General features: G+C 40.8%; 1 protein-coding gene and 2 pseudogenes across 4 annotated transcripts in view; 2 read left to right on the plus strand and 1 right to left on the minus strand.

The window, feature by feature from the left end:
- Positions 1-22,984, minus strand: part of SLCO5A1 (solute carrier organic anion transporter family member 5A1) — a 184,603-nt gene that overhangs the window by 109,166 nt on the left and 52,453 nt on the right. The gene's annotated exons all lie outside the window — the stretch shown is intronic.
- Positions 478-571, plus strand: LOC127490905 (U2 spliceosomal RNA; annotated as a pseudogene).
- LOC127490819 (U4 spliceosomal RNA) lies at positions 11,180-11,311 on the plus strand (annotated as a pseudogene).

Consider the following 22,984-nt stretch of genomic DNA (forward strand, 5'->3'; position numbering starts at 1 on the left):
TTTCAAAAACACTAAAAAATAAGTCAATAAGTTTAAAATAAATATTTGCAATTATTACGAGAATTTGCTCATGCAAACCAATACCAGGTACAAGCTATGCATCACCTCATTTAATCTCCCTAACAACCTGGAGGTCAAAGCTATTACCAAGAGGGTGTTGCACTCCAACTCATTTTCAAAATCTTAAATCATTAATCAAGTACAATATTGTTATTATCTCACTATTGTTAGCCTTCTCAATTTGAATACTACCTTCGTTCCTCCTTAATTATAGGATCTTAATATCATTAGAGCTCTGCTTAGCAAGTCGAGATAAATTTAAAATAAAAAACATCAGAATTTCAAGCTATTTCAGGAGATTCAGAAAACCACATGGCCAACCCTTGTGTTATTTGCTAGCTCTGCCTCCTTTGATCAAAATTTTGTGTTGACAGTCATCCATGAAGGCATGAAGGCATGTCTTTTAGTGGATGCCTGATCGCTTCTTGGCCTTTTGGCTAAGATCAAGTGTAGTGGATGTCTGTATGATCATCCCTTAATTTTAAAATTATGTTTACTCTAACTACCACTACAAGAAAATTTTTTATTTAAAAAGGCAGGGGCCAAATTGCTAAAGTAATCTTATACAACAGAAACAAAGCCATAAACATCACAATACCAGATTTCAAGACATACTACAGGACAGTTATAATCAAAACAGCCTGATACTGGTCAAAAAAAAAAAAAAAAAAAACAAATGAGTAGACCAATGGAACAGAATAGAAACTCCAGAAATCAATCTACACATCTACAACCAACTTAATCTTTGACAAAGGAGCTAAAATCAATTCCTAGAGCAAGGGCAGTCTCTTCAACAAATGGTGCTGGGAAAACTGGATTTCCACATGCAGAAGTATGAAGCAGACCCCTACCTTACACCTTACACAAAAATCCACTCAAAGCAGATCAAAAAACCTAAATCTATGACTCGATACCATGAAAATATTAGAGAACACTGGGGATACTCTGCAAGACAGTAGCATAGTCAAACACATCTTGTAAAAGACCGCAGAGGCACAGGCATTCAAAGCCAAAATTGGTAAATAGGTGTATATAAAGTTAAGAAGCTTCTGCACTGTAAAAGAAAAACTCAGCAAAGTGAAGAGCCAAAAGACAGAATGGGAGGAAATATCTGCAAACTATGCAACTGTTAAAGGATCAATATCCATAATCTATAATGAGCTCAAGAAACTCAACAACAATAAAACAAACAATCCAGTTATGAAATGAGCAAAGGACTTTAATGGACATTTTTCTAAAGACGAAACCCAAATGGCCAACAGTCACATGAAAAGACGTTCAGAATCACTAGCCATCAGGGAAATGCAAGTCAAGACCACAGTGAGGCTTCACCTCACCCAGTTAGAATGGCTTTAATATAGAAATCAACAAACAACAAATGCTGGTGAGAATGTAGGGGAAAGGTACCTTAATCCACTATTAGTGGGAATATAAACTGGTATAGCCGCTATGTAAGACTGTGGAGATACCTCAGAAATCTTAATGTTGATCTACCATATAACACAGCCATCCCACTCCTTAGAATTTACCCAAAGGAAATGAGATCAGCATATGAAAGAGTGACCTGTACCCCAATGTTTATTGCAATTCAACTCATAATAGCTAAGATATGGAATCAACCCAGATGTCTGTCAGCTGAAGACTGGATAAATTATGGTATATGTACACCAGAGAGTATTATACAGCAATAAAAAAAATTTGACTGGAAAACATTATACTTAGTGAAATAGGCTGGTCCCAAAATGTCAAATACCATATGTTTTCCCTAATCTATAATAACTAATACTAAAAGGCAACTAATAGAGTACCTAAATGGTAATAAAAAGTGAAATTGACACTTAGAGATGCAATGACTTTGAAAAGCCCTTGTCCCAACTGTTGAGGGGCAGTTTTTTTTTTCTTTCATACTATTTGTTGAACTACTTACTTAGTGTGGGGTTATTTTTATATGTATAAAGTTAACTGAAAATAAATCTTAGTAAAAAAATAAGAATGGGAATAGGAGACGGAGGAAGAATGGTGGGAGTGCAGGTGGAAGGGAGAAAACGTTGGGAAGAATCACTATGTTTCTCAATTTGTATATATGAAATGCATGAAGTTTGTATGCCTTAAATAAAAGGAATCTATGTGGAAAAAGAAGATGGGAGCATGGAGGGGCTCAAGTGTTCATATTGAACTAGAAAGTAATTTGCTAAGTTCAGAACTCACACTCAAATACCTGTGCAGATACCATTACATGCCCTGGCCCATAGTCACCATCAGCTGCCTAAGTGATCCTCAGTCTCCTCATTGTTCTACATGTTTGCCCTGTAATTTGGTTAATCTCATCCAAACCATGCCAACCCAGCTTGAAAATCACTGGCCCAGATTACAACGTGCAGGGTTTTTATAAACATGACTCTAAGAGTTGAAAACATTGTAATATCAGAGACTGGAGTGATATGATTATAATGCCTTGGGTCTCCTGTGAACGATTCACTCTAATAACCTTGGTATACACTGATTATGCATATAATGATGATTTTTAATATTCACTTATGTTCAAACAATGCATTAGACTCTATAACAACATAATGTGCAAGCATTTTATTCTTTCAGTAAGATGCCTCCCTACTGTGCTTAATTACAGAACAAGGAAAGCATTCCAAATAAATTAATAGCTTTGGTATCATCGGAAATTCTCTTCTCACAAATATGAACATCTGGGCTACTGTAAGCATCTTAGGTTGAGTTCCCCAGAAGCAGACCCTAAAACAAGGCTTTGAGTGCAAGCAGTTTAGAATGATTCTGGTACACAGGACTATAGTGTTCAGAGAGATCACATACTATGTTGATTCAGGTAAATACTGTCTCCGAAATATCAGTAAATACATATATTTATTTACATACATATGAGGATACTTCAAAAAGTTCATGTAAAAATGAAATTAAAACTACGTTTATGGGCCGGCGCAGTGGCTCAATAGGCTAATCCTCCGCCTTGTGGCACCGGCACACTGGGTTCTAGTCCTGGTCAGGGTGCCGGATTCTGTCCCGCTTGCCCCTCTTCCAGGCCAGCTCTATGCTGTGGCCAGGGAGTGCAGTGGAGGATGGCCCAAGTCCTTGGGCCCTGCACCCGCATGGGAGACCAGGAGAAGCACCTGGCTCCTGGCTTCAGATCAGTGCAATGCGCCGGCCGCAGCAGCCATTGGGGGGTGAACCAACGGCAAAGGAAGACCTTTCTCTCTGTCTCTCTCTCTCTCTCTCTCACTGTCCACTATGCCTATCAAAAAATAAATAATAAATAAATAAATAAAAATTTAAAAGAAAAAAAAACTACGTTTATGGGACAGGTATTTGGCACAGTAGTTAAGACGCCACTTGGGACACCCACATCCCATATTGGAGTGTTTGGGTCTGAGTTCCTGCTCTGCTCTCAATTCCAACTTCCTGCTAATGCACTCCTGTAGAGGCACCATGAGATGCCTCAAATAGTTAAGTCTCTGACAATAATATGGGAGACGCGGATTGAGCTTTGGCTCCTGACTTTGGCTCTGGCCCAGCCAGAGCTATAGCAAATATATGGGAAGTGAACCAGCAGATGGGAAATATCTCTGTTTCTCTCTCCCCCCCCCCTTTTCAAATAAATTAAATTAAAAGAATTTTTAAGTTTGTTTTGGTGAAAAAAATTGAAATCTATGCATAGTTTTTCCATAGTTTGCATGTTTCATGAATCTTTTGTAGACCCCTCATATGCATGGATTTACAATTTTTCCACCAAAATAAACCTATCTTTAAATTCCACTTTACTCAAACTTTTTAGATTTTCCTTGTGTTATAATCTGTTTCAGCACTGTGTATGTTCATTCCCCCAGGAAACATGGTTTGTTCTCAAGCAGTAGAAATAGGCCGATGAGCCTTAGCCACCATACAGCAGTTACCCTCAGCCGATATAGTGAAGTCAATGAATGTCTGCATATGGTAGACTCCTATTTTACCCAGTTATTTTGTGGCCTGTGAATAATTTTTTTAATTTATTTGACAGAGAGAGACAGAGAGAAAGGTCTTCCTTCCGTTGGTTCACCCCCCAAATGGCCACTACAGCTGGAGCCACGCCGATCTGAAGCCAGGAGCCAGGTGCTTCTCCTGGTCTCCCATGCAGGTGCAGAGGCCCAAGCACTTGGGCCATCCTCCACTGCCTTCCTGGGCCAAAGCAGAGAGCTGGACTGGAAGAGGAGCAACGGGGACTAGAACCAAGTGCCCATATGGGATTTGCGACACAGGCGGAGGATTAACCAAGTGAGCCATGGCGCTGGCCCCCATGGTCTGTGAATAATTTAATAATGCTAGACATATGACCAAACTTAGGAATCAGCCTGGATGTTGGAAGGCAATTAAGTTTGTCTCTCATGAGGTATCATCAAAGAACTGGTTAAAGAGACATTGAGAGTGAAGACCGAGAGGACGTGGCATTGGTGAAGGAAGCCCTATGAAATTCTGAGCATGTCATGAACATAACTGCAGCTCAGGAGGACTGGGCAGCACTGCCTGAGTAGAACTTTAAAGGAGCAATGCCAGAGGCACATCCTGACTTCAGGGGCTTTGAAGAGAAATAGAGTCCTTGCCAAGTCTGCCATTATACATAGTGTGTTCCCTTCAGATGTTACTTACATCGTGGGGGGAAAGGGAAGGAAGGAATGAAGGACGGAAGGAATGAGGGAGGAAGGAAGGAAAGCAGAAGATTGGATTGTTCCTGTTCTGCTCGACATCGATTGGTACAGAGTGAGACTTCTTCCTGTACCCAGCCCTCCATCCCTACACAACAACGGTTTTCTGATGACATCCTCCAGCTTTTTTTGTCTGCTACTGGGTCCTCATCACTACCCACCACCTGGGAAGGGCTAACCCTGGGTGTCTTAAAGAAGTTCCAAGGTAGCAGAAACTGAGAGTGAGAACAGGCATGCAGCCAGTCCACCATGACGGCTCTGCAGCAAGCAAGAAAGAGAAATGGGTCAGCTTCACAAAACCAGAGTGGCAGCAGTCGCAGGAAAGTGAGCATTCTGTAAATTCAAGACACAGACATATGGAAAGGAGGAGAGGGGAATGTTTTGGTATTATATTGTTAATTTATAGTCATTAATAATCGTGCTTTGTTAGTTCAGAAGACAAATACTAAATTCATGCAAATACTCAGTGCATTAAAAAAAATGCCTGAGTTGTAATTTTCTCTCCCTGCAAGTGTGCCATGCTGCTCTGCAGGTTTCCAGATGACACAGGAAGCACCCACCATGTGCCAGACTGTAGCAGGACCTGGGGTCATGGAGACGACTGAGAAACAGTAATTCTCCAGGAGCTCGCGGCCCCACGGGACAGCCGCTGAGTCATTAACAACAGAAGCATTTGCTCTGTCACTGGGAATTTACAAGCTGGGGTTTATTTCATTTTAAAAACCTTGTACTTGGCAATTTAATGGACTTCTCTAATAAGTGAATTACAGAAGACTTGTTTTGGGAGATAGTCAAGCAAATATTGATCTGACCATTAAAAGGCGCTTAGACTGCAGGATAAACAACATTATAAATAGCAGAATGCAAAAAATAAAGTCAACAAGGAAAACATCTTAGTTGAATTCTATCTGTGCTTTAAAAAAAAAGTTTTTTTATCTGACATCTATTTTTATCAAATATTACAGATGTATGAACCTGTCCATCAATACCCCATCTATCACCCATCTTCTTCTCTACTGCACTGAGAAATGTAAGCAGCCTCTGAGACATCACAGTGTAGTTAGGGAAAGGAGATAGACACCCGATGTGAAAAGACATAGGGGTTGGGAGTTTGGCATAGCAGTTAAGACATTAAGATATCCTGGATTTGGGGGCCGGTGCTGTGGCTCAGCAGGTTAATACCCTGGCCTGAAGTGCTGGCATTCCATATGGGCGCCGGTTCTAGTCCCGGCTGCTCCAATTCCCATCCAGCTCTCTTCTGTGGCCTGGGAAATCAGTAGAAGATGGCCCTAGGCTTTGGGCCCCTGCACCCGCATGGGAGACCTGAAAGAAGCTCCTGGCTCTTGGCTTCGGATCGGCGCAGCTCCAGCCGTTGCGGCCAACTGGGGAGTGAACCATCAGATGAGAGACTTCTCTCTCCCTGCCTCTCCTCTCTCTATGTAACTCCGACTTTCAAATAAATATTAAATAAATCTTTAAAAAAAATGTACCTGGATTTGACACCTGCACTAGCTCCTAACTCCAGCTTCCTGCTAATGCAAACACTGGGAGGCAGTAATCATGGCTCAAATGATTAGGTTCCTGCCACTTATGTAGGAAACTTGGATTGGGTTCCCAGGTCCTGGCTTTGGCCCCAGCAGTGGAACAGCAGGTACTTGGGGAGTAAACCAGAAGATGAGATATCTCACCCCACCCCCTCTCTCTGCCATGCTTCCTCTAAAATAAAATGAAATAAAATAAAACACACAAGTCAATACAACTTCAACACCACAAAATCACAAGCCAGGGTGTGATTAATGGCCAAATGAAAAGAACAGGGTTATTGCAGTTTAAAAAGAAACAAAAAAAAAAAAGCTGAATATTTTTGAACAAGCATACATTTAATACAAGTCTTAAAGAATGGATGAAATCTAGACATAGACAATGCAAAAGGGCGATTACATTCACATGCTGAAGTACAGGGGGCAAAGGTCATAGACCAAGCAAAAAGTGAACTACTGGGAATATCAGGGAAAAGGTCAATGTAGCCAAGCCTCTAAGGTCAAGCCAGAAAATTAGACTTTATCCTCAGTCACAGGGAGCATAAAGAGCCCTTGAAAGGGAGCAAAAGCATAACACAAAGTGGTATTTTAAGAGCATTGATCTGACATTAAAAAATGCTCGGTATCACTAGTCATCAGAGAAATGCAAATCTAAACCACAGTGGGGTTTTACCTCACTCCCACTAGAATGGCTCTCATACAGAAATCAAAAAACAACAAATGCTGGTGAGGATGTGGGGGAAAAGGTACACTAATCCACTGTTGGGAATATAAACTGGTACAGCCATTGAGGAAGACAGTATGGAGATACTTCAGAAATCTGAATGTAGACATACCATATGATCCGGCCATCACACTCCTGAGAATTTACCCAAGGGAAATGAAATCAGCATGTGAAAGAATCATCTGTACCTTCTGCACCTGCGTGGGAGACCTGGAAGAAGCTCCAGCTCCTGGCTTCAGCATAGCCCAACTCCAACTGTTGCAGCCATTTGGGGAGTAAACCAGCAGATGGAAGGCCTCTCTGTCTTTCTCTTTCTCTCTCTCTTTCTCTGCCTCTGCCTGTCTGTAACTCTGCTCTTTAAATAAATAAATCTTTAAAAAAATCAAAATGAGAATAAGAGAGGGAGGAGGAAGAGGGGTGGGGTGTGTATGGGAGGGTGGGTATGATGGAAAGAATCACTTTGTTCCTAAACTCGTACTTATGAAATGCATGCATTTTATATTCCTTAAATAAAAGGGTTTTTTGGGGGAGAAGAGGAGAGCACTGGTCTGCATCACTAGTAAGGATTAAAAGGAAATTGGAAGATGAGAAAATTCAACTCTGCAGGTATAAGGTGGTAAGAATCCAAACAAGATAAGGAAGGTGGATAGTGGTGTGAGAGAGAATTATGAAAAAGAGTTTATAAAATGTGGTGATACATAAGAGACCAAGATATTCATGTGCCTCAACACCAGGTAGCCAAGAGAAAGAAAAATCATTAATTAAATAAAGCCAAGAGAAGAACTATTACAAACACCTATATGCCAACAAATTAAAAAATCTAGAAGAAATGGATAGATTTCTGGACACATACAATTTACCATAATTTAGGCATGAAAATATAGAAAGCCTAAATAGACCAATAACCAAGATGTAGACTGAATCAGTAATAAGGAACCTCCCAGAAGAGAAGCTTAGGACCTGATGGCTTCATTATTGAATTCTACCAAAATTTTAAAGAAGAACTAATCCCAATTCTTCTTAAACTATTGAAAAGGAGAGAGTTCTTCCAGACTCCTTCTATTAGGCCAGTATCACCTTAACTTGAAAACCAGAAAAAGGTAAGTGGGATTTAGCTTGGGGATGCAAGGATTGTTCAAAATACACAAATCAGTAAATGTAATACATCACATTAACAAATTATCAATAAAAATCACCTGATTATCTCAATAGATGCAGAGAAATCATTTGATAAAATACAACACCCTTTCATGATTAAAAAAAAACTTAAGCAAATTTGGTATAAAAGGAACATATCTCAACACAATCAATGCAATATGACAAACCCACATCCAGCATCATATTGAATGGGGAAAAGCTGGAAGCATTTCCACTAAGATCCAGAACCAAACAAGGATGCTCACTTTCACCATTGTTATTCAACATAGTTCTGGAAGTTTTAGCCAGAACCATTAGGCAAGAAAAAGAAATCAAGGGTATACAAACTGGAAAGGAGGAAATCAAATTATTCCGATTTGCAGATGACATGATCCTATAATAGAGGAACCAATAGACTAAGAGACTATTGGAACTCATGGGAGAGTTTGGTAAAGTTGAAGGTTATAAAATCATCACACAAAAATCAATACCATTTGTATATACAAATCGTGTCATAGCTGAGAAAGAACTTGAAGGATCAGTACCATTCACAACAGCTACAAAAAATTCTTAAATACCTAGAACTAAATTTAACCAAGGACATGAAAGATCTCTGCAATGAAAGTTACAAAACATTAAGGAACGAAATAGAAGAAGACACCAAAAAATGGAGAAATATTCCATGATTATGGATTGGAAGAAATAATATTATCAAAATTTCCAAGGGCCAGCACTGTGGCATAATGGGTAATGCCACCGCCTGCAGTGCTGGCATACCATGTGGGCACTGGTTTGAGTCCCAGCTGCTCCACTTCTGATCCAGCTCTCTGCCATGGCCTGGGAAAGCAGTAGAAGATGGCCCAAGTCCTTGGGCCCCTGCACCCACATGGGAGATCCAGAAAAAGCTCCTGGCTCCTGGCTTCAGATTGGCACAGCTCCAGCCATTGCGGCCATCTGGGGAGTGAACCAGCGGATGGAAGACCTCTCTCTCTCTCTCTCTCTCTCTCTCTCTCTGCCTCTGCCTCTCTGTAACTCTGCCTTTCAAATAAATAAATAAATCTTTTAAAAAACATCTCTACTATCCAAAACAATTTACAGATTCAGTGCAATCCCAATCAAAGTACCAATGACATTCTTCTCAGACCTAGAAAAAAAGATCTTAAAATTCATGTGGAAACAAGAGACCCCAAATATTTAAAGCAATCTTAAAACCAAAGCTGGAGGCATCAAAATACCAGATTTTAAGACATGCTACAGGACAGTTATAATCAAAATAGCCTGGTACTAGCACAAACAACAATGTGTAGACCAATGGAACAGAATAGAAACCCCAGAAATTAATCCATGCAGCTACAACCAACTAATCTTTGACAAAAAGGCTGAAATCAACCCCTGGGGAAAGGACAGTCTCTTCAACAAATGGTTTTGGAAAACTGGATGTATGCATGCAGAAGTATGAAACAAGACCCCTACCTTACACCTTATACAAAAAGCAAATCCCAATGTATCTAAATCTACAACCTGGCCGGCGCCACAGCTCAATAGGCTATTCCTCCACCTAGTGGCGCCGGCACACTGGGTTCTAGTCCCAGTCGGGGCACCGGATTCTGTCCCGGTTGCCCCCCTTCCAGGCCAGCTCTCTGCCATGGCCCAGGAGTGCAGTGGAGGATGGCCCAAGTGCTTGGGCCCTGCACCCCATGGGAGACCAGGAGAAGCACCTGGCTCCTGCCTTCGGATCAGCGTGGTGCGCCGGCCACAGGGCGCCGGCTGCGGCAGCCATTGGAGGGTGAACCAACGGCAAAAGGAAGACCTTTCTCTCTGTCTCTCTCTCTCACTATCCACTCTGCCTGTCAAAAAAAAAAAAACTAAATCTATAACCTGCTATTATCAAACACTAGAAGAAAACATTGAGGAAACTCAGCAAGATGTTGGCATAGGCAAAGACTTCTTGGAAAATAACTCAAAAGCACAGACAATAATAGCAAAAATAGACAAATGGGATTACATCAAGTTAAGAGGCTTCTTCACTGCAAAAGAAACAGCAAAGTGAAGAGGCAACCAACAGAATGGGAGAAAGTATTTGCAAACTATGTAACTGTTAAAGGATTGATATCTAGAATCCATAAAGAGCTCAAGAAACTCAACAATCAAGTTATGAAATGAGCAGAGGACATAAACAGGCATTTTTCAAAGGATGAAATACAAATGGCCAACAGACACGTGAAAAGATGTTCAGGAACCCTAGCCATCATGGAAATGCAAATAAAAACCACAATGAGGTTTAACCTCACCCCAGCTGGCTATCATCCAAAAACTGAAAAACAATAGATGCTGGTTAGGATGTGGAGAAATATACTTTTTGGGCACATAAACTAGTACAACCATTATGGAAGACAGTATGGAGATTCCTCAGAAATCTGAAAACAGATCTACCATGTGACCCAGCCATTGCACTCCAGGAAATTTACCCAAAGAAAATGAAACCAGCATATGAAAGAGTTATAAGTACCCCCATGTTTATAGCAGTTCAATTCACAATGACTCAACCCAGATGTCCATCAACTGATGACTGGGTAAAGAAATTATGGTATATATACATGATGGAATACTACTCAGCCCTAAAAAATGAAATACTGTCTTTTGTAATAACATGGAAGCAACTGGATACCATTATGCTTAGTGAAATAAGCTAGTCCAAAAACACAAACATCAAATGTTTTCTCTTATATTTGGTAGTTAGTATAGAATACAAAAAAGGTGTATAAGAATGAAATCATCATCTTATGACTTAATTATTTTTTGAACCTTTGTCTATATTCCAGTGGAACAGTGGCCTTTCCACTTACTTGTTGAACATTATGATTAGTGTGCATTAAGCCTGTGATTATAAACTAATTTGAAAGTACACTATTGCAAAAATTAAAGGAAAAAAAGAAAGGAAGGAAGGAAGGTAGATGACAGAGGGAATCGAGGGAGGAAAGTATGGCTGTCATCTTAGAATTTTATCTATCAGCTTTGCACAGTGGCAGTATCGTAGCCAATGAGGTTTATCCAAGGTGCGATTATTGCTAATAAAAAAAGAATTATATCTATGAAATACATAAGATATGTTCTCTTTATATTAATAAAAATTTAAAAATAGAAAGCTTATTTCAAAAATGACAAAAAGTCAACAGAAATGGGCACAAAGCTGTGAGGCAAAAGCAGTGAGCACAGAACTGTGGCGAGTAGCATACACCCTTGGGGAAAGCACCATAGAAAATGCAGACAGCAAAGTCAATCAGCTGTGGGCCAAAAATATTCAGAAAAAACATTGTATCAGTATTAAACATTTACAAATCTGTTTCCTTGTCATTATTCCCTAAACAATATAGTATAACAACTACCTACAGAGCATTTATGTGATAGTTTTTGTAAGTACTCTGGAGATTATTTTAAGTATATGAGATGATGTGCCTAGTTCTTATGCAAAATATATGTCATTTTAGACAAAGGATGTGAGCATCCAGGCACTTTGGTATCCTAGGGGATCCTGGAACCAATTCTACACATCTACACAGAAACAGAGAGGCAAGTGCATTCTTCTTTTAAAATACTATTTTTTTCTAAGAATAAAGCCACTTACATTTAGTGCAACAAATCTGATACCAAGAAAAAAAGAACAAAAAGAAAAAAAAAAAACCTAAGTGTCCTGCTATTCCGAGATGATCACTTTAATGCTATGTCTATTCTTTCAGACTTTTTTTTCCTGTGTCGAGTGACAACTGTTACAAAAAATAAAAATAAAAAAGAGTAACAACTGTAAGAGGGGAAGGAAAGGGAGAAAAATGGCTGAGATTTGTTGATTGCCTACTACATTCCAAGCACTGTTCTAAGCTCTTGACAAATATTGGCTAAGTCGTTCTTTGCAATAACACTATGAGATAAGCACTATTATTATACTTTTTCTGTAGATAGAAAAACTAGAGCCTAGAAAGCTCAAGAAATCTGCCCAAAGAAATTCAGCTTGTAGGGGACAGTTATGCCCTGAACCCAGGCCACCCAGCCACAGTCCTATGGTCTTAACCACCACACACTCTGCCTCTTGCATGATGCACAACAGATAATACTAAAATCTGTGCATTCCATTCATTCTTCAACCAACTCTCCAAACTTTGCTGCTCCAAAGCAATAGCAAAACTCTGTAGGAAAAGTACACCAAAAGCCTCCAACTGGCATCTTTTCTTTAAAATAGTTCTCGGGATTGTTGTTTGGTGTAGTGGTTAAGACATTGCTTGGGACACTGCATTCCATAACAGAGTGCCTGAATTTGAGTCCTAGCTCCACTTCTGATTCCAGCTTCCTGCTAATGCAGACCATGGGAGGAAGCAGCGGTGGTTCAAGTGGTTAAGTCCCTGCCACCCATGTGGGAGACCTGGATTGAATTCTGGATTACAGCTTTGTCTGAGTTCAGCCTCTGCTGTTTCAGGCATTTGCAGTGCGGTGGAGGTTGAACCAGTGGATGAAAGAGATCTCACTCTCTCATGCTCTCTGTGTTTGAAATAAATAGTTAATAAATAAAATATTATTTACCAAATACCTATCTTCCTTTCATCCCTTGGGATTTTTTCGTTTATTGACAGAGTCAGGATAGACAATATCCCTGCTACAGTAACAAGCAATCTAAAACCTTCTAAGACTTACAACCATAAAAGCTGATTCCTTGTTCACCATTCACAATCCATCCAGGGCACCTGCAGGGTCTGCTCCATGACTTCTGGTTCCACAGTTGAGGTTGATGGCACCAGAATGTTGCCCACCTCTGTCAGAGGGAAAGCTCTGGAGGGCGTTCCCCTGGCAATGACACACTCTGGCCTGGAAATGGCCCCATCACTCTACATGACTCACTGGCTAGAATTTGTCACATGACCCCACCCAAGCAAAAGGAGGCCAGGAAGGACATACCCACCCTAGGCCCAGAATGGGGGAGAACTAATGCCTGTGAGCACCTCTCACTCCACCTTACCTGTGCACAACTCACATCCTGAGACCCTGGAATACTCAGGTCACCGCCATACCTAGACTAGGAGTCTATTGTTGACATCTCTCTTTTTTTTTTTTAAAAAAAAAGATGTATTTCATTTATTTTATTTAAAGACAGAGTGACAAAAAGAATAGGAGCGACAGAGAGAATGAGAGAGAGAAAAAGAGAGAGAGAGAGGAAATCCCCCATCTCCTGGCTTACTCTCCAAATGGCCACAACAACCAGGTCAGGCTCAGGCTGAAACCAGGAACTAGGAGCTGCATCCAGGTCTCCCATGTGGGTGTCAGGGGCCCAAGTACTTGGACCATCTTTGCCTACCTTCCCGGGTGCATTTTCAGGAAGCTGGATTAGAAGCAGAGCTGCCAGAACTTGAACAGCACTGTGACAAGGGATGTCAGCATGGCAAGCAATGGCTTAACCCATTGGGCGACACGCCAGCCCCTACTGACCTCTCTTTAAGGGAAAAAATGTTAAATATAAATATGTTGAATTATCGAGCTGTAAAGATATTAAAGACTACTTGGGTCCTTTCTACAGAGGAAGAAGATGAAGTCCAGAGAACATCAGTCCTAAACAACTCCTGTTGTAAAAAATTAAACTCCAAGATTTTTTTAAAAATTATCCCCTCAACAATTTCTCAGAAACCACATGAGAAAAAAAATGGATCACCTGTTGTGAAAGTTGATGTTTATATTCAAATCAACTGTGAATTTCATGAAAATTGAAATTTATGCTAAAATATTTTTGCAGCAAAGTCAATTACCATACATCTTAGTCTTCATATGTTTATTTGCTTTACCAACATTTTTACAACTTAGAATTTTATGTTCTCTGACAGATTTTACTTTAATTACTTCTCTGGGAAGTATATTCATTTGCAAGCAAAAAAATCATCTTGATGGTGTTGTTTGGTAAATATATTTATGTGCATATTCCAGTGTTTTTCCTTTGGCTTAGCTGACACAAACTCCACAGTCAAGAAAATTGACAAAATCGATGGTCATCCATCCAGAGTGACGCCAGCATCCTTTCAGAGCAAAGAGAGCAATCTCCTCATTTTAGTTGAGGAAACTAAAACCCACAGAGTCCAGAAGATGCCCTCCAGGCCCACATTCACAAAATATCCCAGCAAAATCTATTCTTCTACTTGCAAACCCAGTGCACTGTCCACCATGCCATGTCATAGCAAGCTACCTTATTTTGGATCAAGTTATTTGATATGTCTGATCCTCAATTTCCTTAGAAAATGAGGAACTGAGAATGGATAAACCAAATGTGGTTTATATACCCAACAGAATACTGCTTAGTCATAAAAAGCATGGGATCCAGTCATTTGTAGCTACATTGGTAAAACTGGAGTTCATTGTGTAAAGTGCAATAAGTCGAGCACAGAAAGACAAACACTGCATGTTCTCAATTTTATGGAAATGAAGCCATTTGCAGAGGCAGGGACAGGGAGGAGTGAAGAGGGCATTGTTAATGGATCCAAAGGTGGAGGTATGTAGGAGGAATAACATCTCAGGGTCTGTAGCATACCATTGTGGGACACCCATAGTCAATAACATTGTTTATTTCAAAATAACTAATGGAGAAGATTTTGAATCTTCCCAACACAAAGAATTACAAGTTTCTGAGATGAAGAATACATCAATTACCCTGAATACATCAATTACCTTGTCTACATGTATTGCAATATTATATTGTTTTCTAGAAATCTGTACAATTATGTGTCAATTAAAATTTTAAAACATATTTATAAAGATTTATTTTATTTAAAGGCAGAATTAAAAAGAGAGAGACAGAGAGATCTTCCTTCTGCTGGCTCATTTCCCAAACGGCTGTGATGGTTGGGGCTGGACCAGCCCCAAGGCAGGAGTCTAGAACTCCATCTGGGTTTCCCAATTGGGTGGCAGGGGCCCAAGTACTTGGGCTACCTTACACTGCTTCCTCTGGCACATTACCAGGAAGCTGGACTGGTGCTCATGTGGTATGCCAGCACCACAAGTGGCAGCTTAACCCACAGTGCCACAACTCTGGCCCCAGAAATGTAAGAATTATTTATTTATTTGAAAGGCAGAGTTGCAGAGAGAGAGAAAGAGAGAGGGAATCTTCCATCTGCTGGCTTATTCTCCAAATGGCCACAACAACCAGGTCAGGGCCAAGCTGAAGCCAGGAACCAGAAGCTTCTTCCAGGTCTCCCACATGGTAAATAAGTCCAGGAACTTGGACCATCCTCTGCTGCTTTCCCAGGCACATTAGCAGGGAGATGGATTGGAAGTGGAGCAGCTGGGACTTGAACTGTTGCCCATAAGGGACGCTGGCACTGCAGGCCGTGGCTTAACCTGCTGCATCACGGTACCAGCCCCTAAAAATATTTTTTTAAAGAAAATTAGGGAGTAAGACTCACTAGATCAAAACTTCCCATGTAAGTTTCAAAGAAAGTCAGCTTCTGAGATGATTGGAGATTAAAAGTTTTATTGTCATGTGTATTTGAAAAAGATGAAATACTTTATTCCTCTCCTGAAGATTAATAAATGGTTAAGATGCCCATGTTCCAGGTCCAGACTTGGTTCCAGCTCCTGACTCCAGCTTCCTACTAATGCGATCTCTGGGAGGTGGCAGTGATGGCTCAAGTAGTTGGGGTCTTGCTACCCTCTTGGAGATCTGAACTGGGCTCTCAGCTCTCAAGTTTCAGCCATGACCCTGTCCCAGCTGTTATAGCATTTAGGGAATGGAAGATTGATGAGAGCTCCCTCTCCTTCACTTTCACTGTCTCTCTGCCTCTCAAGTGATTTTTTAAAATCAATCTTAAAAAGTAATGAGGCCGGCGCCACGGCTCATTAGGCTAATCCTCTGCCTTGCGGCGCCGGCACACCGGGTTCTAGTCCCGGTCAGGGTGCCGGATTCTGTCCCGGTTGCCCCTCTTGCAGGCCAGCTCTCTGCTGTGGCCAGGGAGTACAGTGGAGGATGGCCCAAGTCCTTGGGCCCTGCACCCCATGGGAGACCAGGAGAAGTACCTGGCTCCTGCCATCGGATCAACGCGGTGCGCCGGCTGCAGGGTGCCGGCCGCGGCGGCCATTGGAGGGCGAACCAACGGCAAAGGAAGACCTTTCTCTCTGTCTCTCTCTCTCACTGTCCACTCTGCCTGCCAAAAAAAAAAAAAAAGTAATGAATAGCAGCACAGAAAAGGCTTTAGGAAATTGTGAAATAAAGGAAAACATTTAATGTTGCTGAGGCCAGCATTTCCTGACCTTATATTTGGGCACAGGAATGTTCTGTGTGTGACTCTGCGTGATGTCCTGCCATCCTCTCTGACCACACCCCCTCCTCTCTCTCCATCTCCCTCCTCCAAGTGAGTCCAGCCTCCGTTCTGCTGAGCCGCCAGCACAACGCGTGCCCTCCTGCCTGAGGCCCTCCCTCAGACCTACTGTATGATCTTTGCTAACCACCTTTCCCCTGCAAGGTGTCCTATCTTGTTTTCCCTTCTTCATAGTTCTGACCTCTGCCAAATATCACATGACGCTGTGTCTGCCTCTTGCACAAAACTAGTGGCTCCCACAGACAAGAACTTTGTATTAGATATCACTGGAACATCTAGCACCCAAAACCCTGCCTGAAAGCAGAAGTACACTAAATATTTGTTGAATTAATAAACCTGTGAATGAAGTCTGTGAAACTAGTGACCAGGATAGATATTGTGGTGCTGCGGTTAACTCACATCTTGGGATGTTCGCATCCCACATCAGAGTGCCTGGTTCAAGTCCTTCCTCCTCTGCTTCTGATTCCAGCTTCCTGCTAATACGCACTCCAGGAGGTAGTGAGTGAGGGCTCACGTACTTGGGTCACTGCCACCCATGTGGTAGACCTGGATCTTTTGGCTTCAGACTGGCCCAGGCCAGCTGTTGAGGGCAATCACCAGATCAGTGGCATCAGCATCACCTGGCATTGTTAAATTCTCAGGCCCTGCCCTGGATCAACTGATGCACGTGCACTAGGGGTGGGGTGGGGCCCAGCGAGCCGGAGTCTCACAAGCCCTCCAGGTATCACAGTCTGAACACCACCAGTCTCAACCATCTTCAAGAGAAATTCAATCTGTAGGATCAGTTCTATTATTGGTACAGTTCTATTATGGTGAGCAGTTCTCTTAAGGTGCTTTGAGCATTTGACATAGGAATGGACTAATTTATCAAGTTTCCTTGGAGTCTTAGAATGTTCATATATGGCAACATACTGGTTTCTCCCTCCAATAGAAACAAAGCTCTAATTAACACAAAATGTCCCACTGAGAACCAATCAGTTTAACTACCCCAACACACTTGTGGGCCATTTTGCCATCTGTTAAAAGTTGAGAAAAATCAGTTACCCTGAAATAATTAAAGTTCTTTCTAAAAAAAGGCTAAGTTTCTCCAAAATAAGGAAGGAGCAAACACGCACACAGGCGTACACATGTTCACACACAAACACAGTCTTTTCATCATGAAATAATCCATTGATTATATTCCCAAGGATAATGCAAAGAAAAAGCTAAATTAATTTTAGAATTCTACTTGTTTGTTTGAGTGAAAGAGATACATGGAATGGCATTGTGGTGCAATGGGTTAAGCCACTACCTACAATGCCAGCATCCCATATGAACGCTGGTTCAAGTACTGACTGCTCCTCTTCTGACTGAGCTCCATACTAAAGTGCCTGATAAAGGAGTGGAAAATGGCCCAAGTACTTGGGCTCTTGCTACCCAAGTGGGAGACCTGAACGGAGTTCCAGGCTTCTGGCTTCAGCCTGGCCCCGCCCCAGCCATTGTGACCACTTAGAGGATGAACCAGCAGATAGATCAATCTCTCTCTGCCTTCCACTCTCTTTCTGCAACTTTACCTTTCAAATAAATAAATAAATAAATAAATAAATCTTTTTTAAAAAAGAAGGGAAAGACAGAGAAAGAGAGCTTCCATCTATGGATTTACTCCCTAAATGTTCACAACGGTTACCTGGGCTGAAGTCAAAGCCAGAAGCCAGGAATTCAATCCAGGTCTCCCACATGGGTGACAAGAATCCAATTACCTGAGCAATGAGTGTTTCCTTTTAGGGTCTACCTTAGCAGGAGGCTGGAGACAGGAACCAGGGGCAGTTATGGAACCCAGTCCAGGCACTCCAATATGGGACACAGGTGTCTTAACTGGCATCTTAACTGCTAGGCCAAATACCTCCCACCACTCCACTGATTTTTAATATTGAGAACTACTCTTAGGGGCAATTTGTATGTTCTCATTTTTATCTGTTTTCATTTTCTGTTGAATCAAAATGGAAAATAGGGTAGTTTTTTGCTAACAAGTTTAAGAGAAGATGCTAAATGAACCATAGTGAATGCCTATAACTGGAAAATACCAATGGTTGTTCTGTGTTCTCAAATATTCTGCTACCGGCTCCCCCGACAACCTCCAGGAGGAACATAGAAGCAAGAAAGCAGCTTCCAACAGGATCACTAGACATCAGGGAAATGTAAATCAAAACCACAATGAGGTTTCACCTACTCCAGTTAGAATGACTCTCATAGAGAAATCAACAAACACTAAGGATGTGGGAAAAAAGATAGCCTAATCCACTGTTTGTGGACATGTAAAATGATCCAGCCACTGTGGAAGACAATATGGAGATACCTCAGAAATCTGAATATAGACCTACTATATGATCCAGCCTTCCACTCCTGAGAACTTACCAAAATGAAAAGAAACGAGTATATGAAAGAGTGATCTGTACCCCCCATGTTTATTGCAGCTCAGTTTAAAATAGCTAAGATATGGAATCAACATAGATGTCCATCAACTGATGACTGCATAAAGAAATTATGGCATATATACACTATGATATTCCACTCAGCTGTAAAAAAGAATGAAATCCTATCTTTTGCAACAAAATGGATGAAACTGGAAACCATTATACTTACTGAAATAAGCCAACCCCAAAAAGACAAATAACATGTTTTCCCTGATCTGTGGTAACTAATACGCTACCAAAAATTTAATGAATAGGAGAGAAATTTACATTTTGAGATTCAGTGATTGTTTACAGCCCTTGTCTCTACTGTTGAGAAACAGGTTTTTTTTTTTCTTATGATTTGTTGAACTCTTTATTTAGTGTAGGGTTAATCTTATGAGTATAAATTAAACTGAAAGTAGATCTTTGTAAAAATTAAGAGAGGAAGGAAGATGAGGGGTGGGAGCGTGGACAGGAAAGAGGGTAGGGTGGGAAGTATCACTATGTTCTGAAATCTGTATATATTAAATACATGAAATATGTTCATGTAAATAAAATTTTAAAATTATTATATTAAATTTAAAAAGAAAGTGGCTTCTGGCTCCCTTTACCCAAGACTCAACCTGGGCTTTGATAGAACCCAAAATAATCACTATTCTTCATTATGTATTTTAAAACATTCATTTACACTATAGCTGTGTGGGAAGGTGCAAGCTGTGGCTGGGGCTTTGGGCAGTCACTGTGAGTGGCTTCACATGCTTGGGCTCCCTGATTTCCTAGTAAGAGTCATTGCTGTGGGATCTGTGTTCACACCAAGAACTGCACAGATCCTTTGTGTGGTTCTTGGGGCAGCACAGATGAATATTGTACATACTGGGGCTAGCGCCCAGGTGCTGGTCTCCTTTGAGGAGAGGAGGCGAGTGTGAGAAAATGCCAACTTCCCCTCTGACTAAAAAAGAGAGAGAGAGAGAGAGAAATATTTACCATGAGCAACCTGAGTGTCACCTTGGACACTCCCTCTCCCTGGTGCACTGAACAGAGCTCCCTGGCCACATCCTCCACACACCTCTGTGTATTCACTGATAAAGCAGACACTCCACTAAGCCACAGAGGTATAGTCCAAAGATAAAAGTCATCACAGGGAAAAAAACAAAACAAAACAAAAAAGAAACCAACAAGTATCTCTACAAATGCCTAATAATAAATGCTACAATTCAAGAAACAAGAATAAGGAAGAAACATGATGCCCCCAAAAGATATAACACTTCAATACTAGAATGTGAAGATGAAGAGATTGCAGAAATGCAAGAAACGAAATTTAAAAATTGATCATAAGATTATTTAGAAGTAATCAGAAGCAAATCCATGAACTAATGAAATCCATATATAATATAAAAAATTATCTCCCATGAAATTGAGATCATAAAGAGAAATCAAAATGAAATCTTGGATATGAAGAATTCAATAGAACAAATAAAGAATGTGGTGGAAAAACAACAGACTTCATGAAGCAGAAGAAACAATATCCAAGTTAGAAGACAAATCTCTGGAAATTTTACAGTCAGACCAAAACCAAGAAAAAGAAACTAGAAACTAAAAAACTCTGTTGGGGCCAGCACTGTGGCATAGCAAGTTAAAGCCCCAGCCTGCAATGCCGGCATCTCATACGGGTGCCAGTTTGAGCCCCGGCTGCACCACTTACAATGCAGCTCTCTGCTATAGCCTGGGAAAGCAGGAGAAGATAGCTCAAGTCCTTGGGCCCCTGAACCCACATGGGAGACCTGGAAGAAGCTCCTGGCTCCTGGCTTTGGATCAGCTCTGGCCATTGTGAACCAGTGAATGGAAGACCTCTCTCTCTCCCTCTCTGTCTCTCTCTCTCATTCATTCTCTGGCTCTATCTCTTTCTGTAACTCTGTCTTTCAAATAAATTAAATATATCTTTAAAAAAAAACACACACTGTTGGAGATCTACAGGTTACTATCAAATGACACAACATACAGGTCTTAGGAATTGCTGATGGCATGGAAAGAGAGAATTGATTAGAAGGCCTTTTTAGTGAAATAATTACAGAAAACTTCCCTAATTTGTCTTTTTAAAAATATTTTGTTTATTTATTTGAGAGTTAGAGTTACAGACAGCAAGAGGGAGAGACAGAAAGAAAGGTCTTCCTTCCTTTGGTTCACTCCCCAGATGGCTGCAACGGCCCGAGCAGGGCCAATCTGAAGCCAGGAGCCAGGTGCTTCTTCCCAGTCTCCCATGCGGATGCAGGGGCCCAAGGACTTGGGCCATCTTCTACTGCTTTCTCAGACCATAGCAGAGAGCTGGATGGGAAGTGAAGCAACCGGGACTCAAGCTGGTGCCCATACGGGATGCCGGCACTGCAGGCAGAGGATTAACCTACTGCACCACGGCACCAGCCCCAAAACTTTCCTGATTTGGAAAAGAATGGGACATCCAAGTACAGGAAGCCCATAGAACTCCTCTAATAGACATGACCAGAAAAGATCTTCATCACAACACATTGTAGTCAAACTCTCCACAGCAAAACATAAAGATTCTAAAATGTACACAAGAGAAACACTAGATTACTTTCAGAGAATCTCCAATTAGACTCACAGTTGACTTCTCTTAGGCTAGGAGAGAATGGGAGATAGACTCTAAGTCTTAAGAGAAAAAAACTGACAATCCAGAATATTGTACTCCAGCAGTTGTGGCCATCTGGGAAGTGAACCAATAGATGGAAGACCTCTCTCTCTCTCTCTCTCTCTCTCTCTCTCTTTCTCTCTCTCTGCCTCTCCTTCTCTATATATATAACTCTTACTTTCAAATAAATAAATAAATCTTTTAAAAAATAGTAATGGGGGACTTCAATATCCTACTTTCAGCAATGGACAGATCAACCAGACAGAAAATCAGCAAGTAAACAACAGTTAATCTACCCTAAAGACCAAATGGACCTAACAGATATCTATAGAACTTTCCATCCCATAGCTACAGAATACATATTACATACACAGAATGGAGACATCTCAGAGATCTGAATATAGACCTGCCATATGACCCAGCCATTCCACTCCTTGATATTTACCCAATGGAAATGAAATCAGTATATGAAAAGAGTTATCTATAATCCCCATGTTTATTGCAGCTCAATTAACAATAGCTAAGATATGGAATTAACCCAAGTGTCCATCAACTGAATATTGGATAAAGAAATTATGGGATATGTACACCATGGAATATCACACCTAAACACTCAACCAAAAAGCTGTTAAAATTTACAAACCAATACAGTAAAATTGCAGCTTAGGAAATAAGTATATAAAAATAGTTTTTATGCTATTGATGAACTCACTGAAAGAGAAATCAGAAAGAAATCTCATTTACAATAGCCACAAAAAACTAAAATATTTAGGAATAAACTTAACCAAAGAAGTGAAAGATCTCTACAATGAAAATTATAAAATATTGATGAAAGAAATGATTAAGAAAACCAAAAAAAGAAAAGATATTCCTTGCTCAGGGATTGGAAGGATCAAAAGCATTAAAAATGGCTATACTGAGGCTAGCACTGTGGCATAGTATATTAAGCTGCCACCTGCAGCACCAGCATCCCATATGGGTGCCAATTTGAGTCTTTGCTGCTCCACTTTCTTTTTTTAACTTTTATTTAATGAATATAAATTTCCAAAGTACAGCTTATGGATTACAGTGGCTTCCCCCACCATAACTTCCCTCCCACCTGCAACCCTCCCCTTTCTCGTTCCTTCTCCCCTTCCATTAACATCAAGATTCATTTTCATTTCTCTTATATACAGAAGATCAATTTAGTATATTTTAAGTAAAGATTTCAACAGTTTGTACCCACACAGAAACACAAAGTGAAATATACTGTTTGAGTACTAGTTATAGCATTAAATCACAGTGTACAGCACATTAAGGACCGAGATCCTACATGAAGAGTAAGTGCACAGTGACTCCTGTGGTTGACTTAACAAATTGACACTCTTGTTTATGGCATCAGTAATCTCCCTGGGCTCC

The sequence above is a fragment of the Oryctolagus cuniculus genome, chromosome 6 (assembly GCF_051225735.1).
Source record: "Oryctolagus cuniculus isolate XC-2025 breed Fujian yellow rabbit chromosome 6, ASM5122573v1, whole genome shotgun sequence".
NCBI lineage: Eukaryota > Metazoa > Chordata > Mammalia > Lagomorpha > Leporidae > Oryctolagus > Oryctolagus cuniculus.